Genomic DNA, 21139 nt, shown 5'->3' on the forward strand with positions numbered 1-21139 from the left:
CCCTGACCTAGCCACTGTGATCCACGCGACGGTCACCTCCAGGCTGGATTATTGTAACTCGCTCTACGTGGGGCTGCCCTTGAGACTGACCCAGAAACTCCAGCGGGTGCAGAATGCCGCGGCAAGACTCCTTATGGGGTCTTTGCTGCGAGATCATACTCATCCGGTACTATACCAGCTGCACTGGCTCCCGGTGGAGTACAGGATCAGGTTTAAGGTGCTGGTTTTAACCTTTAAAGCCCTATACGGCCTAGGACCTTCGTACCTACGGGACCGCCTCTCCTGGTATGTCCCACAGAGAAATTTACAGTCTGCAAATAAAAACATCCTGAAGATCCCAGGCCACAGAGAGGTTAGGCTGGCCTCAACTAGAGCCAGGGCTTTCTCGGCCGCGGCTCCAATCTGGTGGAACGCTCTGTCACAAGAGACTAGGGCCCTGCGGTACCTGACATCTTTCTGGAGGGCCTGCAAGACAGAGCTGTTCCACCAGGCCTTTGGTCAGGGCGCAGCCTGACCCCCTCCTCTGGCAATCTGCACAGAATTTTGCTTAATGGTTGCCATCAATTTGATTTTAATTTGATTTAAATTAATTTTATAATAAATGTTTTTAGAATGTTGGATTATTTTGATTGGTGTTAGCCGCCCTGAGCCCAGCTTCAGCTGGGGAGGGTGAGATATAAATAAAATTTATTATTATTATTATTATTTCTCTTGGCAATGCCCCATAGATTCTCTATGGGGTTCAGGTCAGGCGAGTTTGCTGGCCAATCAAGCACAGTAATCCCATGGGCACTGAACCAAGTTTTGGTACTTTTGGCAGTGTGGGCAGGTGCCAATTTCTGCTGGAAAATGAAGTCAGCATCCCCATAAAGCTCGTCTGCAGAAGGAAGCATGAAGTTCTTCAAAATCTCCTGGTAGACGGCTGCCTTGACCCTGGACTTAATGAAGCACAGTGGACCAACACCAGCTGATGTCATGGATCCCCAAATCAACACTTCACACTGGACTTCAAGCATCTGGCATTGGAAACTTCACACTGGACTTCAAGCATCTGGCATTGTGTGCCTCCCCATTCTTCCTCCAGACTCTGGGTCCTTGGTTTCCAAATGAGATGCAAAAGTTGCTCTCATCAGAAAAGAGGACTTGGAACCACTGAGCAACAGCCCAGTTCTTTTTTTCCCCCTTTAGCCCAGGCAAGATGCTTCTGACGTCGTTTCTTGTTCAGGAGCGGCTTGACAAGAGGAATATGACAGACTTCCGGTGGAGCGCGACTCTCCCGCAAGCGGGGATTCTACCGCGAGGTGAATCCCGTGCTATTTTGGATAAAAAGGGGTGCTACAGGGCACAGTAGCCCCCGAATTTAACCTCTGGGGGAATATCTAGAGGGTCAGGTTCCCAGCGAAGCCAGGAGCAACCCGCACGGCCGTCAGGTAGCCCCAAAAAGGGGCGAAGAGAACGGCGGAGCAGGCAGCGGGCTAAGGGAAGCCATTTTCTATATCCAAATAGCGAAGCCCCGAGCTTGCAAGAAGAGCGCTCCATTCTCAAAATAGAAGAAATCTGAGCCAAATTGGACTATAAATTAGAAGGAAATGGATTAAGGAAGGATTCAGAGTATAAATATAAAAGTAAGGAGTTCGGCTGTCATCTGGAATCAACACAGACGCAGCGCAGCACACAGGGCTAGAAACAGCAAGTAAGTTGCCGCTAGTGGTTATTGTTTCCCTTCTCCCCCTGAACTTTTAAAAAGTAACTCTTTTGGAAGTTACAAGCCAAAAAGGACCATCAAAGCCAAAATGGGGAGCAGAAAGTGAAGATTATGTCCGTTTGAAGCCCTTGATGTAACAGAAGGGAGCAGAGGGTGGTCACGGTTTGCTACTTTCACTTTTAAAAAGAACAAAGAACAAAGAGCTCTGAAACGGAAAGGGAGCTTTCGACTCCATTAATAAGACTCACCTGGGTCCGCTGCATTACAGCAACGTAGAGACAAAGAATATAAGACTTTTAAATCTTTGTTTTGGAACTTAAGTATAAAAGAAGAATTTAGTTCTCCTGTCACTTAAGGCATATAAGTTTTGGAACCTCTCCCTTTCCTTTTTTTCTTTTGTCTTTTTTGCATTTGGAACTTTTAAAGTAGTAAATTACTTATAACCCTAGTGGTGGGAATGGAAAATTACAATTTGTTTTTCAAGTTTTCCTTTTTGGTTTTTTTCCCGGAGAGACATAACATTGGAAAGTGACAAGTGTCTCTTTAATTATAGAAATCAGTAACCTCTTTTATTTCAGCATTTAAGAACTGCATTTTTTTCTGCATTTAAAAACTTTACCTCCGGATATTGGACATTTGGATAAATTTTGGAAAGGGTCGATAATTGCATAATTGGATACAATTTATGACTAAGATATTTTTCTCTCTTCGGGACTAAGATATCTTCTTTCTTTTGGAACTCCTTTTTTTTGGTGGATTTAATTTGACTTTTAGCTACTCTTCCTGGAAGACAGTTGTGGATTAATTTGCAAAAACCTACTTGGAGATAGCCTAATTGGTGGCAAGAAGATTAATTTTGTATTACATCACTCTGCATGGTTTGTACCCGAACTAGGCATCTGGTGGAATAGCCTAATTGGTGGCAAGAAGATTAATTTTGTATTACATCACTCTGCATGGTTTGTACCCGAACTAGGCATCTGGTGGAATAGCCTAATTGGTGGCAAGAAGATTACTTCTGTTTTATTTGGGTTATTAATTTGACTATATTCTATAGTTTTTATTAAGGTGGTTAAATATAAAATATAAAATTTGGAAAATGACACACCAGCAGAAGAAGGGAGCAGATGGGGGGACACCCGCAGAGAGGAAAGGGTCTAAACAAGAAGCAGAATTTAAAGCAGAAATTTTGAGGATGTTTGCTGAAATAAAACAGAGTGAAAAGAATTTAGAAACAAAATTAGAATCAGTGGACAATAAAATTGGGAAAATGGATAAAAAAATTGATGAGACAGTTAATGAACTGAAAGGGCAGATAAAAGAGGTGTCTAAGAGAACTCATTCACTAGAGGAGGGCGCTAAGAGGATGAAACAAGAAATGAAGGAAGTGAAGCGAGAGGAAGAGAGGATCAGAGTGGAGATGATGGAACTAAACAAATCTCAAGAAGAAATTAAAGATTCGATTGCTATGAATGAATTGAGACAGAGGGAAACTAATCTGAGGTTGAGAGCTATCCCGGAAATACAGAATGAAAATATCAAAGAAAGACTGATAACAGAATTAGCCCAATGGATGGAGTTACTATTAGAAGAGGTAGCTAAAACAGTACAAAATGCATTTAGAATGAGAGCAAGAACATCTAAAACAAGGAAATTTCCAGGAGACTGCTTAATCACTTTCAAGGATAGAGAAATGAGAAATCTGATATTACAGAAGAACAGAGAGAAAAGATTATATATTGACGGAAGTTACATAATCATTTTTAAAGACATACCAATAAGATTATTGAAACGAAGAGACCCATATAAACCGTTGGTGCAGGTACTTAAGAAGAACAACATTGAATTCAGACGGGAATTTCCGGAGGGAATTTCATTTTTTTACAAAACCAAGAAGCGTAGATTGACAAGTCCAGAAGAAACAGGAAAATTCCTGAGAAGATATAAGGAATTAAAGGCAGAAGGAAGAAGAAGATACAGATAAATTATAAAAGAGTTAAAAATAAATAAAATTTATTTAATTGGAAATCAATATGGCACTAAAATTATGGAATTGGAATATTAATGCGATGAACAAGGAAAAAAAACGGAATAAGGTTGAACAATTCTTAAAAAAGAAAAAATTGGACATTATATGTTTACAAGAGACACATGTCACAAAGAAACACAGGAAAATCTTGATTAACAAAAGGCTAGGGAGCGAATTTATATCATCAGACAAAGAGAAGAAAAGAGGGGTAGTTTTATACATCCAAAGCAAAACTGAAGCACAACAAATTTTCAAAGATGAAGAAGGAAGAATTATAGCAGTACAGATCAAATGGCAGGGCGAAAGTTTGATAATTGTCGGGATCTATGCACCTAATGGAAATAAGGCTGATTTCTACAAAACATTAGAAGAAAAATTATTTGATTACATGGACCAGAAAATTATAGTAATGGGAGACATGAACGCGGTGGTTTCATTGGAAATGGACAGACTAAGAGACGGAACAAGCAAAGAAGGAAAATTACCTAAGACTTTCTTCTCAATGGTTAAAAACCACAATCTAATAGATATTTGGAGACTTAGACACCCATTGGACAAACAGTTCACTTATTTTTCCGAACCTAATCAGCCAATGTCAAGAATAGATCAAATATGGGTCTCGAACGAATTGACCCCAAGAATCCTACAAATTGAGATTCAACCTAGAACACTCCCGGACCACAATCCAATAAAAATGGAACTGAAAGGGTTTGAAGAAAGAACGTTCAGATGGAGAATTAATGATTGTCTCTTAGATGACCAAAAAATTATAGAAAAAGCAAGAAAGAAATTAATTGAGTATTTTGTGGAGAACAGCAACAAAGGCACGAAGATGAGTGTAGTATGGGATGCAATTCATTGAAGAATAAATACAGAGAAAAAGGGAGAAAAGAAATTTTAAAGCAGATAATGGACAATGAACAAAAACTTATTAAAAAACCAAACAACCTAAAAATAAAACAAGAGATTAAGATTTTGCAAACACAATTTGCAATGATCATAAAGAAAGAAATAGAGCTGAACATCAAAAGACTAAGACAAAAAAAATTTGAATTTGCGAACAAATCTGGCAAATGGCTTGCCTGGCAAATTAAAAAGAGAAAGGAGCAAAATACGATCAACAAAATCACTGTAAACGGAGAAGAGATAGATAATCCGAAGGGAATCAGAAAAGGATTCTTGGATTTTTATAGACACTTATACAGAAACAGAGAAAGAAACAACATGAGGAAAATAGAATGATTTCTGAAAGAAAAAAAGGTGCAAAAGATCCCGACAGAAAAGAAAGACCAACTGAATGCCCCAATAGGAAATGAGATAAAAGAAGTTATAAAGGAACTGAAAAGAGGGAAAGCCCCAGGACCAGATGGATTTACAGCAAGATATTATAAAGAAATGAGAGAGGTTTTAATGCAACCATCGAAAGAAGTAATGAACAATATCTTAAAGGAAAGAGACATTGATCCCTAAACAAGACTCAGACCTAACACAAGTGAAAAACTACAGGCCTATTTCACTGCTCAATACAGATTATAAAATATTTGCAGGGATTTTAGCGAATAGATTGAAAAAAATATTGAAAGAAATTATTCATGAAGATCAAGCAGGTTTCCTTCCAAGCAGGCAGATGAAAGATAATATAAGAAAGGTAATTAATATTTTGGAATATCTGACTGCAAGGAATGAGAAACAAGCTATATTAATGTTTGTTGATGCAGAAAAGGCCTTTGACAATATTGTTTGGGACTTTATGTTGAAGAACCTGGAGTTCATGGATGTGGGAACTGAGTTCTTTAATGGGATAAAGGCAATTTATACAGAGCAGAAAGCAAAGTTAATTGTAAATAATGTAACTACAGAAGATATAAAAATAACAAAAGGAACTAGACAGGGGGTGTCCACTTTCGCCATTACTATTTATAATGGTCCTAGAGGTCTTCCTGAGGTCAATGAGACAAAATGAACTAATAAAAGGGGTAACAGTTGGTCAGAATGAATATAAAGTAAAAGCCTTTGCTGATGATCTGGTAATTACGATTGAAGAACCTTTAGAAAGTGTAAAAGAAGTTTTGGATGAGATTGAGAAATTTGGAAGCGTGGCAGGGTTCAGACTAAACAAGAAGAAAACCAAAATAATTACAAAAAATATGGATCAAAGTATAATAGAAATAATGCAACAAAGGACAGAGATAGAGGTGGTGAAAAGGGTTAAATACTTAGGAATCTGGTTAACTCCTAAGAATATTGACTTGTTTCAGAACAACTATACACCGGTTTGGAACGGAATAAAGAGGGACTTAGAGGTGTGGGGAAGAATGAAATTATCTTTTTGTGGTAGAATATCTAAGATAAAAATGAATGTCCTTCCAAAGATGTTATTTCTATTTCAAACTATCCCCATATTAAAGGGGGTGGCAATCTTTAGAGAGTGGCAAAGAGTGCTTTCAAGGTATATCTGGCAGGGCAAGAAGCCGAGAATTAAATATAAATTATTAACGGATGCAAAGGAAAGAGGAGGCTTCGCCCTGCCAGACTTGAAACTATATTATGAAGTCTTTGCTGGTTGAGAGAGTGGATAAAATTAGAGAATAAAGAACTATTAGACCTAGAGGGGTTTGATAACAGATTTGGATGGCACGCGTATCTATGATCTGAGAAGAAGAAAATCCATAAAGGCTTTGGGAACCATATATTCCGGAGTTCATTAATTGAAATATGGGATAGGTATAAAAACCTATTAGAACCGAAAGTTCCACACTGGTTGTCACCATTAGAGGTATGAGTGTAAAGAAAATAAATATGAGAGGTAATTGGATTACATATGGTGAATTGATAATCAAAGAAGGAGGAAAATGGAAATTAAAACCATATGAACAAGTTAAAGAATATGTATATGACTGGTTGCACTATTTCCAGGTTAACGAAATGTTTAAAAAAGATATTAAAGAAAGGGGTTATGTAGAAAAAGACTCAAAGTTCCAGACAGACGTGATAAACAATAATTGTAAAATTTTGTCAAAAATGTATAAAATATTGTTGGAATGGAATACCAAAGATGAAGAAGTTAAATCGGTAATGATACAATGGGCTAGAGATTTTGGTTATAATATTCAGTTTGAGGACTGGGAAAAACTGTGGAAAGAGAATTTAAGATTTACTGCATGTACAGTACTTAAAGAAAACGTCATGAAAATGTTTTACAGATGGTACATTACACTGGTAAAATTATAAAAAATGTATAAGACGTGTAACAAATGTTGGAAATGTAAAGAAAAAGAAGGTACATTTTATCATATGTGGTGGGAATGTAAGAAAGTGAAGGGCTTCTGGGAGATGATTTATAACGAAATGAAAAAGATGTTAAAATATACATTTGTAAAGAAACCAGAGACCTTTCTTTTAGGAATTACAGGGAATGAAATTAGAAGAAAAGACTAAACTTTTTCAATATGCAGCCACAGCAGCAAGAATTCTACTGGCCCAGAAATGGAAACAAGAGGAAATACCGACAATAGAAGAATGGAGACTGAAGCTGACTGACTATGCAGAATTGGACAGATTAACCGGGAAAATTGGATATCTTCAAGACCAAAAGTTCATCGAGGACTGGGGGAAATTTGTTGAATAACTGAAAAGAACATGTGATGTGCAAACAACACTGGTGGGATTTCAAGAAGCACTGTGAAAGTTGAGATATATTGTTAAAAAGAAATAGGAGTGGGAGGGAAGTTTAATGGCAATATAAACAGAGGAATGCGTAAACTGAGAAGTAAATATGGATGATTGTCAGAGAAGGCGAAGGAAGTCTAAAAAGAACCAAATTTGTGAAAATCTGATAGAATTGTATATTGGTGTTGGAAAATAATAAAAATTATTTATAAAAAAAAAGACAAGAGGAATACAACATTTGAAGGCCATCTCCAGGATCCGTCTGTGTGTGGTAGCTCTTGATGCACTAACTCCAGCCTCAGTCCACTCCTTGTGAAAGTCCCCAGCACGTTTGAATGGTCTTTTCCTGACAATCCTCTCCAGGCTGTGGTCATTCCTGCTGCTTGTGCACCTTTTTCTTCCACACTTTCCCCTTCTGCATAACTTTCCATTAATGTGCTTCGATACAGCACTTTGGGAACATCCAACTTCTTCTGCAATTACCGTTTGAGGCTTTCCCTCCTTATGGAGGGTCTCAGTGATGGCTTTCTGCACAACTGTCCGGTCAGCAGCCTTCCCCATGATTGTGCTTCCTACTGAACCCATTGCAGGTGTTATGGACTGAATAGCTACTGCACCTTTTCACAATATTCTAATTTTCTGAGATTGTTAATTTGGGGTTTTTATCAGCTGTACCCCATAATCGTCACAATTATAACAAATAAAGGCTTGACATATCTCGCTTTGTATGTCATGAGTCTATCTCATGTATTAGTTTCACCTTTTAAGTTGAATTACTGAAATAAATGAACTTTTCCACGATATTCTAATTTTTCAAGTTTCACCTGTAGATCCTGGCTTACTCTGGGTCAGCTTGACCAAATGAACTCCTAATGAACTGCTTATTTTAACAAGCAGAGGAGTATTGTATTGAAATTGTCCTTTGTTTTTTCCGGTGTTATGCTTCGCTGACTAGCTGTACGAGTTAATCTGGTCTGTGACCGTTTAATAAAATTTGATTTGAAAGCAGAGGAGTACTTAAAAGGAAACCGCCAAGCTCTTGTCTTCAAACAATTGGCTGCCTGCCAACCTGCTCTGCTGTGCTGCTTTGGATAGCCCTTTCTTCTCTGAAACTTGCTAACAGGCTAAATGAATTTAGAAAGAAGGAAGGAAATTCTCCATTTGTTTCCAGACTTTGAGCACATTTGTAGACAAACAAACAAACAAACAAACATACAAACAAACAAACAAACAAACAAACAAACAAACAAACAAACAGTTAATTGCCTTTATACATTATTTGGGGTTTAGAATATGTCTATGGGAGCATTCTAGTGCAATCTCCCTATAAACATGAATATATAAAAATGTGAAGAGGCGACAATATATGTTTCTGACAGTTGGCCTTTTGGATATCCCATAAGGGGAAAGGAGCAGATTTTGTTTACAACAATAACAAAGGTGGTGCAGCTGCTGAGAAGGCCTTGCTGTGTATAGTAGCCCCACTGGGCTATGCTCATTTCCTTTATGGGGTATCCAAGAGCCTGTCTAGAGTCCTTAAGTGGGTTCCCTATCGGTCAGAGAAAATAACAGAGGCTGACCAGAGAATATTGTGAAGTAGAGCGGCTAGTAAACCTGATCTTTATTGAACGGTTGCAACAGGGTCCTCACTCCCCACATGCAGGAGGGAGGAGGAACCCAGAACATGGGTATGCAAGCTCTTATATAGACTTTTGAAAGTCTACATCACAGAAGAGGTGGTCTCCAGCAGAAAACCTGTTTACCAGGGTACCTGATAATGGTCACTGATTGCTTTTACCGGGGCAGCCTGGCCATTCTTTTGTGATGACAAATCCTTAATTCCCCAAGTCCACCCTATTCACATCTTAAATGTGCCCTTAAGGCGGGATTCATGAGGACAGAGACAGTGGGGAGGTTTTCCCCATTGCCTCCCTCCTTGCAGAGAAACATTTGAGGTCAACTGGGGAGAGTCCAAATGGTTTCAGGACGGTCTTGCCATGTTGTTTCAGACACATGGTTTATATCTTTATGTATGTGTTTGCCTTGTATGTTTATGAACATTGAATTTATATCTTGGAGACCTTCAGTTCTTATAACACTCTTAAGGAAGTAGACAATCCCATGTCTGACGCTGAGGAGGAGCTTTCTAAGCAAGCGTCTAGAGTGAAAGTTGTCGCCTTCTTCCAAACATGCTTTGCAGCGAAATGGCCAAAACCCTCCCGTTTTGTGTCCCTCCATTTCCAACATTTCCAAATAAAGCTCTTTCTCCCTGCGGCTTCTTCTCCAGTGACTAATATACTGGAAACCTCTTCCGAGGCCCCATGCTTATACTTTGTTCCTGTTTGGAAAAGCCAGCCAAGTTTCCACTTGTCTCTGTTTTATTACGCTTGCCAGGAACTGATATACACAACACTATCAAACCTACAGCTATGTAAATCCAACTAACAAGCCCAACAGATTCTTATGCAGAAAGAAACTACCGTATTTTTCGCTTTATAAGATGCACCTTTTCCCTCCTAAAAAGTAAGGGGAAATGTGTGTGCGTCTTATGGAGCGAATGCAGGCGGGAGGCTCTGCTCAGCGCTCCCTTTAAAGAGTCATGTGGAGTGTGTGTGGCCCTTCTCCCTCCTCAGGGAAAAGTGCCCAAGAGCCGCACACACACTCTGCGCGCTCTTTAAAGGGAGCGCGGCTCTTGGGGGAGCCTTAGCCGCGCGCAGCCTCTCCCGGGCAGGGGATGAAGGCTCCCCTTGCCTGGGAGAAGCTATCCCATAAGCCAGGACAGCAAGCAGGATTGCTGCACAGCGATCCCGCTTTCTGAGATTGAGAATATTTTTTTTCTTGTTTTCCTCCTCCAAAAACTAGGTGCGTCTTATGGTCTGGTGCTTCTTTGCATCCCTCAGGTTTAAATACAGAAATAGATTATAATTTTTTTATGAGTTATCATTAATATCTTGATATACAATTGATAACCTTGAAAATCTACGTTGAATATGGTTGTTTCAAAGGGGTCACTTTAAGAGATAAAAAAACTTTGCTGTAGATTGCTGCCACCTGTAACTAGAATTAACACTGTGTCTCTCTATTAAAGTAAACATGGGATTATTGGTTGTTTACTGCAGAATCCGCCATGACACTTGTTCCATGTCTCTGATACACAAAATATGGTATGTAGATCCATTGTTCAATATGCATGTTATATGTTTTATTTCCTAATTTGTTAAAAAAACTACAGGCAGCCCTGCATAATCCTTTTGCAGGAAACTTGGTCTCTTAAACTTTTAGATATTCCTAATTTTATTACTTATAATTTACCTGCCACTAAAATGTCAAGAAAAGGATGGTACATGACCCCAGTAAAACTTGCCAAAATATACCATTTGTCTGATAACAAATGCTGGAAATGTAAAGAAAATGAAGGAACATTCTTTCACCTCTGGTGGACCTGCCCTAAAGTGAAGGCCTTCTGGGAAATGATATATAATGAGTTGAAAAAGGTATTTAAGTATACCTTCACTAAGAAACCAGAGGCCTTCCTTCTGGGTATTGTCGACCAGAAGGTGTTAAAGAAGGATAGAACATTCTTTATGTATGCAACAACAGCAGCAAGGATACTTGTAGCTAAGAACTGGAAAACTCAAGATCTACCCACACTGGAAGAATGGCAGATGCAACTGATGGACTATATGCAACTGGCGGAGATGACTGGCAGAATTCGAGACCTGGGAGAAGAAAGGATCGAAGAAGATTGGAAGAAATTTAAGATTTACCTACAGAAATATTGTGATTTAGTGGAATGTTAAGAAGGATGCTTGTGTTGGTTTCTGCTTTCTTCTCTGTGCAGCGAAGTGCTTGTCACGAGACAGGTTGTTTACATTCCACAGAGTCTGTACTGTTGGAGGTTTTCCCACGGGAACGGGAGACTGGATATGACGTACACTGGTTTCCTGTTTTTCACTGTTCTTTGCAGTTTCAGTTTGTGATTCTCTCCGTGCTTTAGAGGAGAGATGACGCTTTCTCTGCTCCGGCAGAGGGAAAATGTTTTTCTGTAACATACCAGCTTTGAACTGTAAATAAAGTAGTATAGAGCATGTTGGCTCATACTTCTCATCATTCCGCTGTGCACTGGACACTGCTTATCTTCAAAATTTGGTTTCGGGCCCAGAAAAATGCAGTGTTTTGAGATTGGTCTTCAGAAGTCGGGCTCCTGGCAGAGGAACAAAGGAGCAAGAGACGAAGTGCCGGCAAAGCATCGGAAAGCGGCAGAGAGACGGAACGCACGGTATCTGCTCTGCGCGTCAAAATGATTGATGAAGGTATGTGCTACTGCTCCGGGCAGCCTGCCAGCTTCTAATTAATGGCTTTATGGCTGGACTTTGAACTTTTAATAGCCGGTTTTGCCGCGGCACAGGCAATTGGCTCAAAGGGACGCTATGCTGGGAAAGTGAAAGTAACTTTTAGAAGTGCTGTTGTTTCAAAGCAGCTGCAGAATTCAGTGACGCAGCAGGAATTAGGACATAGAGAAAGCACTTGGGGACTTTCACTTTTGAACTTGCTTTTGGAATGCAGTTTGAAGCAGCTGCAGATAAACAAAGCATATAAACAGAAGAGCGGCACAGGCTCACATGCAGAGGCTGTTTTGATTTTGCCTTTGGATTGAAGCAGCTGTACACAGAAGCAGCATGTATACAGCAGCTTGATTTAAAGCAGCAGTGATGGCTAGCTGCAGAAGGCTGGATGAAGCAAGTGGGGAATTTGATACCACTGATCAGCCAAATGCTCAACTCACAGTAGCCTGTGAAACTGCCATGATTCAGAATGAAGCGGTTCGGCGGGGTGATGGCTGCATGGGAAATGGGGAGGCTTCACAGATGTCATCCCATAGTGCAGTGGAACCACCAGATGGCGCCAAAGCTTTGAAGGCAGTGAAATGCTACTCGTGTGGACGTCTAGGCCATATGAAGAGGGAATGCAAATATCCCAGGGCCAAGACAGAGCAGCGCAGCGGAAGCTCATCGCGTGGAAAAGGCCAGAGCAAAGGCAAAGGTCCGGTGTCCAGGACAACGCAGCACAAGGCAATGGTCTCACGCTACGCTCCAAAGGTTGCAGAGGTTGCAGAGGTCCAGAAGACGTCTAGATCTTTCTTCGTTGTTGATTCAGCTGCAACGCATCACATGTGCAACGATAAGCGACTGTTCGTGTCTTTTACACCGCAGGAAGGTGCGATTCACCAGGCGGATGACCACACAATCCCCAGTAAAGGCTACGGAACTGTTGTTCTTCACAGTTTGGACTTATCGATACAGGACGTGCTTTATGTGCCGGACGCGAAACATAATCTGCTTAGCGTTGGACAGCTGATGGAGCGGAAAATAGACGTTTCCTTTAAGAACAATAGATGCATCATCACCAAGAAAAATGATTATCAATTGTATGCTGAATTTGTTGATCGTTTGTTTCTTTTGTATTATGATGATGTTGTGCAGGATGACACTTGTTGCATTGCAGGTTCTAACAAAAGTTTGCATGCAGATTGTATTCATGCTTTTCACAGGAAATTTGGACATTTGCATTTTGAGGCAGTATCTAAAATGCCTGCCTTGGTTGAAGGTATGACTATTAAACCCTGCAGGTACCACATGAAGTGCAAGGCATGCGCAGCAAACAAGGTGAAAATGGCTGCGAAAGGTAAGGTGTCTAGTAGGCAAGCTACAGAACCATACCAGGTTGTTCATGCTGATTTGGTTGGACCACTAGCGCCCTCTTTGGGTGGGAATAGGTACTTCATGGTTCTTGTTGATGCATTTTCCAGGTATATTTTTGTGTATAATCTCAAGCAGAAATCAGAGGCTTTTCCTAGGTTCAAGGAATTCTGTGCTTGGTTGGAAAATGTGCATGGTAAGAAGATTAAGACTCTTTTCTCTGACCGGGGGGGAGAATTCACTTCTCAGCAGTTTGAAGCTTTTCTGGCTGAGAAAGGAATTCAACATGATTTGTCTAGTCCTCGCTCGCCATGGCAGAATGGACTTGCGGAACGAGCAAATCAAACATTGCTTCAAGGATTAAAAACCTTGCTGCATGATGCAAATCTTCCAGAGAGTTATTGGGCCGAAGCTCTCTCATGTTTCACTTACAGTTATAATCGCAGGTTATCTTCAGCGATTGGTTGTACCCCCTATGAGAAGATGTTTGGCAAGAAGCCATACATCAAACACATGAAAATTTTTGGTTCGGACATGTGGGTTCACTCACCACAACACTCCAAGTTAGACAAGCGTGGATTGCATGGTATCTTTCTAGGTTATCAGAAAGGGTCTTACAGAATAATGATGACTGACTCTAAGGAGCTTAAGCTCACAAGAAGTGTTGAGTACAATGCCAAGTGGGGGGAAAATGTGGGAATTTTCCAATGTTATCCTGATGACAGTGATGAGACTGAGGATAGTCAAAAGCAACCGCAACAACCCACACCCACTGATGAAGGTTCTGATTCTGAGTCTGAAACTGAATCTGAATCGGGTGATTCAGAGGATTTCAAGAGTGCGAAAGCCTCTATGCGACCCTCTGAAAGCTCTGATCAAGAATTGGAGGAACCATTGTTCACAATAGGTCGTTTTTCTCCTAAGAAGGAAGAGGAGAGTGTTGAAGACTTAAGGCTAATTCGTAGGTCACAGAGAGCCACAAAAGGCAGACCTCCAAAGAGATTTGCTGATGAGTTTGCTAAGATAGCAGTAACAACTGTTAAAAGCTCCAAGAAGGTTTTTGAACCTTCAAGTTTCCAAGAAATCCAGGATTTGGATTCAAAGGAAGCTGAGCCATGGTTAAATGCCATGAAGGCTGAGCTTGATTCCTTGGAAAGGAACAAAACATGGGAACTTGTTCCAGTAGTTCCAGGAATGAAATTGCTTGGAAGCAAATGGGTCTTCAAAGCGAAGACTGATCAAAATGGCAAGATAGTCAGACACAAAGCCAGATTGGTAGCCAGAGGTTTTGCACAGGTACCAGGTGAAGACTATCACGAGACCTACTCACCCACAGTGAGGTATGAGAGCATTAGGCTTATGCTCAAGCTAGCTGCAGAAGAAAATCTACACATTAGTCACCATGATGTGAATACAGCTTTTCTGTACGGATCTCTAAATGAATCACTTTATATGCTTCCACCTGATGGCGTACAGGTAAAACAGGGATTTGTTTGTGCTCTGAAAAAGTCCCTTTATGGTCTCAAACAAAGTGCACGGTGTTGGCACACAAAACTCACTGAAGTATTGTTTTCTCTAGGTTTTAAGCAAGGGAAATCTGATCCATGTGTATTTGTCAAAGAGGAGGGGCAAAAGAAACTGTATTGTTTGTTTTATGTTGATGATCTTTTATTCTTTTGGAAAGATGTCACAATGTACAATAACGCCCTAGCTCAACTGAAAGAGCACTTTGACATGAAAGATCTTGGTGAGGTAAACAACTACCTATCTCTGGAAATAGAGAGAGATCAAGATGGTAACATTCTAGTACACCAGTCACGGAAAATTGCTGATGTGTTAAGCAAACTAAACCTGATGGATGCTAACCCTGTGGACACACCGATGATAACAGGTTATCAGGTAGATGACACTGAAGAAGCATTTTCTGACACTACACTGTACAGAAGTGTGCTAGGCAAGCTAAACTTCATTGCCAGATGTTCAAGACCAGACATTGCTGTTAGCTGTAATTTGCTAAGCAGACAAGTCAACAATCCTACTGTTAAGGATTGGAAAGCTCTGAAACGCATAGCGCGGTATTTGAAAGGCACTATGCATTACAGACTAAGATTTAACAATCAGAAGTCTGGTGGTCTTGAGATATTTGCAGATGCAAGTTTTGGAAGTGACACTACAGACAGGAAAAGTACGTCTGGAGTTTGCTATTAGTACAATCAGGGTCTATTTGATTGGTCATGCAAGAAGCAAACAACAGTTAGCTTAAGTACTTGTGAAGCTGAACTGAATGCACTGTCTTATTCACTTAAAGATTGTGAATGGTTGTTACAATTGTGCACAGACATGAAAATTCCTGTCAAATGTCCAATCCAGGTTTACCAGGACAACAAAGCATGTTTGGCTTTGCTGAATTCTGAAGGTTGTAAGCAAAGCACGAAGCACTTGCAATTGAAGTTGCAACATGCTAGGGAACGTATTCAGAAGGGACTCGTAACGGTGTCCTATATGCCAGGTAATGAAATTCCTGCTGATGTATTGTCCAAGATTGTATCAAGGGATCAACACTGTACCTATGTGCAGAAGTTGGGTTTGTACTGATATTGTACAAACACGCTGCCCAGAGATGTTCACAGAAAGGGGGAGGATGTTGGTTTCTGCTTTCTTCTCTGTGCAGCGAAGTGCTTGTCACGAGACAGGTTGTTTACATTCCACAGAGTCTGTACTGTTGGAGGTTTTCCCACGGGAACGGGAGACTGGATATGACGTACACTGGTTTCCTGTTTTTCACTGTTCTTTGCAGTTTCAATTTGTGATTCTCTCCGTGCTTTAGAGGAGAGATGACGCTTTCTCTGCTCCGGCAGAGGGAAAATGTTTTTCTGTAACATACCAGCTTTGAACTGTAAATAAAGTAGTATAGAGCATGTTGGCTCATACTTCTCATCATTCCGCTGTGCACTGGACACTGCTTATCTCCAACAGCTTGGTTATAAATAATTGGCCATCACTAAACTGGATCGGAATTTGATGATAAGTGAGATTAAGAGAAACAAAATTTGTTGGAGAACTATTATATTGTATTTAAATGAGTGGTTACAAAATTGCAAATAAGATGATAATTTGCTTGAAAAAATCTATTAACGATGTAAGTGGGAGCGGGAGACGTGAGGAAGTCTAAAGATGTTATGAAATCTTGTTAAAACAAAGCAATGCTGTTTATTATTTTTGTATTTCTTTTATTAAAAACCCCAATAAATATTTATATAAAAAAAAAAATGTCAAGAAAAGGACGTCCCAAAGCCAGTTTCATCTGTGGTATTAAACAGTCTTCTAACCTTAAAATTAATTACATTAGAAATATTGGACAGTATGCACAATTGTTATCATTTTCCAACGTTCACAAGGAAATTCTTCTTTTAAATATATATTTCCCTGCCATAGAGTCGGAAGCTAGACCAGATTATTGTTGGAATATAGTCTCTGAAGAGCTGTAAATTTCCAAATATCACAGTAAATTTCCAAATATCCCCCTGATTGTAATGGGGGACACCAATGCGCGAATTGGATTAGATAACACAGCTCTCTCAACTCTAGCCGAAGATGCTCCACTTCCGTTGAGAATAGGGAGGAATTCAAGGGATGTTACTATTAATAAAGCGGGAGGAAAACTCTTACACTTGGTTTTAGAATTTAATCTTGCATTTTTGAATGGCTCAATACGGCCTGATATTCCAGGAGATTTTACCTTCTGCTTCAAAAAGGGCAGGAGTGTAATCGACTATTCCTTAGTTTCCTTAGAAATGATAGATGAAGTTGCCTCTTTTACAGTAGTACCCCGCTCTGAGAGTGACCACTTTGCAATAGTTTTAGAGATGTACAGAAACTCTAGAAATAATGACCCTTGTTGTCCTATTAGTACCAATAAGACTATTTATGCCAAAAGAATTTATATAAGTGATAAAAATAGGGAGGATCTATTAGCAGTATTTGAAAATAACCCAGTTATTCTCAAACCTTTGGCTAACTAAAATCTGATGCCTTTGGCAGACATTGATTATTATTATCATACTATTCAGGAATTATTTTCTTCTTTTTTAAATCTCCCATTCAGCAACAAAGCTTCAAATAAGTATAATTGGTTTGATATTGAATGTATCAACCATAAGAAAGAACTTAGAACTTGTCTAAAAGAAGCCTCTGTCACTAACTCCCAAGATCTCTGGAAGACCTATTTTGGAATGAAAAACGCTTTTAAGAACATGCTCCTGGAAAAAAACCCCCCCGTGTTTTCACAAGCAAAATGGTCCAAAATTGTTACTGCATTAGAAATTAAAGATACCAAAACCTTTTGGTCACTCTTTTCAATAAAAGCTACCACTGATTTTCCTAATATAAGTGATGAAGCTTGGATTATGCGTTTTACCGCTGTTTTTTATGATTCCCAAGTTTTTAAGATGGAAAACTCTTAAATCTTCTTCAGCAATAACCACACAATTTCAAATTACTGTTGAGGAGATGAAAAACATAATTCTTTCGTTTAAGCAAGGAAAATCCCCTGTTATGGACGGCATCTCAATAGATCTGCTGAGATTAAATGTGGAATGGTGGGCCACTAATCTTGTCCCGCTCTTTAACTCTATTAATCACTTAGGCCTTGTACCTAAATCGTGGAATAACTCAATAGTGGTGCCGATTTTTAAAAAAGGTGATAGGAATTGCCAAGAGAATTACAGGCCTATTAGTTTGTTACCACGCATAAGTAAAATCTATGCCAAATTCCTGCTTATTAAACTGGAAGAATGGATGCTTACAAAAGGTCTACCTGGTAAGGAACAAGCTGGTTTCAAGGCAGGCTCTTCAACTCTTGACCAGTGTCTAGTGTTAAGTCATCTTGTGGACAAATATGTCCTGAGAAACAAACGAAGACTTTATGTGGCATTTGTACTTTTAAAAAGTGCCTTTGATTTGGTCGATCCTAATAAACTGTGGACCAAATTAGAACACCTCGGTATTGACCCATACCTGCTTGCTGTTGTTTTTAAGTCGTTTAGTCGTGTCCGACTCTTCGTAACCCCATGGACCAGAGCACGCCAGGCACTTCTGTCTTCTACTACCTCCCGCAGTTTAGTCAAACTCATGCTGGTAGCCTCGAGAACACTATCCAACCATCTCGTCCTCTGTCGTCCCCTTCTCCTTATGCCCTCCATCTTTCCCAACATCAGGGTCTTTTCCAAGGAGTCTTCTCTTCTCATGAGGTGGCCTTCCAGCGAGCACTCAGGGCTGATTTCCTTAAGAATGGATACATTTGATCTTCTTGCAGTCCATGGGACTCTCAAAAGTCTCCTCCAGTACCATAATTCAAAAGGATCAATTCTTTGGCGATCAGCCTTCTTTATGGTCCAGCTCTCACTTCCATACATCACTACTGGGAAAACTATAACTTTTACTATACGGACCTTTGTTGGCAAGGTGATGTCTCTACTTTTTAAGATGCTGTCTAGGTTTGTCATTGCTTTTCTCCCAAGAAGCAGGCGTCTTTAATTTCGTGGCTGCTGTCACCATCTGCAGTGATCATGGAGCCCAAGAAAGTAAAATCTCTCACTGCCTCCATTTCTTCCCCTTCTATTTGCCAGGAGGTGATGGGACCAGTGGCCATGATCTTCGTTTTTTTGATGTTGAGCTTCAGACCATATTTTTCGCTCTCCTCTTTCACCCTCATTAAAAGGTTCTTTAATTCCTCCTCACTTTCTGCCATCAAGGTTGTGTCATCCGCATATCTGAGGTTGTTGATATTTCTTCCGGCAATCTTAATTCCGGCTTCGGATTCATCCAGCCCAGCTTTTCGCGTGATGAATTCTGCATATAAGTTAAATAAGCAGGGAGACAATATACAGCCTTGTCATACTCCTTTCCCAATTTTGAACCAATCAGTTGTTCCATATCCAGTCCTAACTATAGCTTCTTGTCCCACATAGAGATTTCTCAGGAGACAGATGAGGTGATCAGACACTCCCATTTCTTTAAGAACTTGCCATAGTTTGCTGTGGTCGACACAGTCAAAGGCTTTTGCATAGTCAATGAAGCAGAAGTAGATGTCTTTCTGGAATTCTCTAGCTTTCTCCATAATCCAGCGCATGTTTGCAATTTGGTCTCTGGTTCCTCTGCCTCTTCTAAATCCAGCTTGCACTTCAGGGAGTTCTCAGTCCACCTACTGCTTAAGCCTGCCTTGTAGAATTTTAAGCATAACCTTGCTGGTGTGTGAAATGAGTGCAATTGTGCGGTAGTTGGAGCATTCTTTGGCACTGCCCTTCTTTGGGATTGGGATGTAGACTGATTTTCTCCAATCCTCTGGCCACTGCTGAGTTTTCCAAACTTGCTGGCATATTGAGTGTAGCACCTTAACAGCATCATCTTTTAAAATTTTAAATAGTTCGGCTGGAATATCATCACTTCCACGGGCCTTGTTATTAGCAGTGCTTTCTAAGGCCCATTTGACTTCACTCTCCAGGATGTCTGGCTCAAGGTCAGCAACCACACTACCTGGGGTGTACAAGACATCCATATCTTTCTGGTATAATTCCTCTGTGTATTCTTGCCACCTCTTCTTGATGTCTTCTGCTTCTGTTAGGTCCTTACCACTTTTGTTCTTTATTATGGTAATCTTTGTACGAAATGTTCCTTTCATTTCTCCAATTTTCTTGAACAGATCTTTGGTTCTTCCCATTCTGTTGTTTTCCTCTATTTCTTTGCATTGCTCGTTTAAGAAGGCCTTCTTGTCTCTCCTTTGCTATTTTTTGGAAATCTGCATTCAATTTCCTGTATCTTTCACTATCTCCCCCACATTTGGCTTGCCTTCTCTCCCCCGCTATTTGTAAGGCCTCATTGGACAGCCAATTTGCTTTCTTGCATTTCCTTTTCACTGGGATGGTTTTCGTTGCTGCCTCCTGTATAATGTTGCGAGCCTCCATCCATAGTTCTTCAGGCAGTCTGTCCAGCAAATCTAAATCCTTAAACCTGTTGGCCATTAAATCCTGCCGTCCAAACAGCGCTTCCCTGCGCAGTTCTGCTTGAGGCTGGCCTGGGCAGGAAAACAGAGTTGCAGCGGTCCTTCCGTCCATGTGAGATAGAGGCATAAATCAAGTCCAGAGACAGTTCGTTGCTATCTCTAAAAGCGTTTATTTACAAGCCATAAATCAGTCTCATTCCATTGGAGCTTTCCGGCATCTTTCCCGTGCTAAAAGCACACACAGTCTCTCTGCTGCGTCTTTTAGTCTAAAGTGAAAGCAACTCTCACAGACAAAGCCTGTGACGTACGGCCCTGCGTCAGGCCCCTCCCCAGATACAGGACACCAAGGAGTTTTAACCCTGTAAACTCCAAACTCCACACCCCCTCTTGCCCTGCATCTGGGGAAATAAGCAACAATGCTCACCCCAAACACAGACCTTCACAGAACTCCTCATGCTTCTGGAAGCATAATGGCTTCGTGAAACCATCAGCGAGGTTCTTGGTTGAGGGACAGTATTTTAGAGCAACTAACCCCTCACAAACGCTCTGACACACATTCTGAAAACGTATGTCCAGATGTTTGGTCCTGGCCTTGAATTGCCCCATCTCGGCCAATTTGAGACACGGTTGATTGTCTTCGTGCACCACGATGGGCAGACAATATTCCCCACAGAGTTCCTGGACCAAACACGCATAGAACTCCAGCTCTCTGCAAACCTAAGATAGCGCACTGAACTCAGCTTCAGTAGATGAAAGCGCTATGAGACTTTGCTTCCGGGACCTCCACCCAACTACTGAGTTCCCAAACTTCACCACTAGGCCTGACACTGACTTGCGGTCCTCAAGGTTAGCCCAATCTGAATCCACCCAGGCGGTCAGCTTGACACCACCCTCAGCTGACATCTTGAGGCAAAAGTCTTTGGTATCTTGCAGGTAACGTAGCACCCGTTTAATACCATTCCAGGCCTGCACACTAGGACTTGAAGCCTCTCTACTGAGCAGATTGACAGCAAACGCTATGTCTGGTCTGCTCCACT

The 21139-nt window shown here is 40.6% G+C and overlaps 1 long non-coding RNA gene across 1 annotated transcript in view; it reads left to right on the forward strand.

The window, feature by feature from the left end:
* Positions 1-11392, forward strand: part of LOC309361168 — a 510060-nt gene extending 498668 nt beyond the window's left edge. Inside the window, exon 3 of the long non-coding RNA XR_014164360.1 lies at positions 11377-11392. This is a non-coding gene — a long non-coding RNA (uncharacterized lncRNA). The remainder of the gene's footprint in view (positions 1-11376) is intronic.
* The last annotated feature ends 9747 nt before the right edge of the window (positions 11393-21139 follow it).

The sequence above is a fragment of the Podarcis melisellensis genome (assembly GCF_964234715.1).
Source record: "Podarcis melisellensis genome assembly, chromosome: W".
Taxonomy (NCBI): domain Eukaryota; kingdom Metazoa; phylum Chordata; class Lepidosauria; order Squamata; family Lacertidae; genus Podarcis; species Podarcis melisellensis.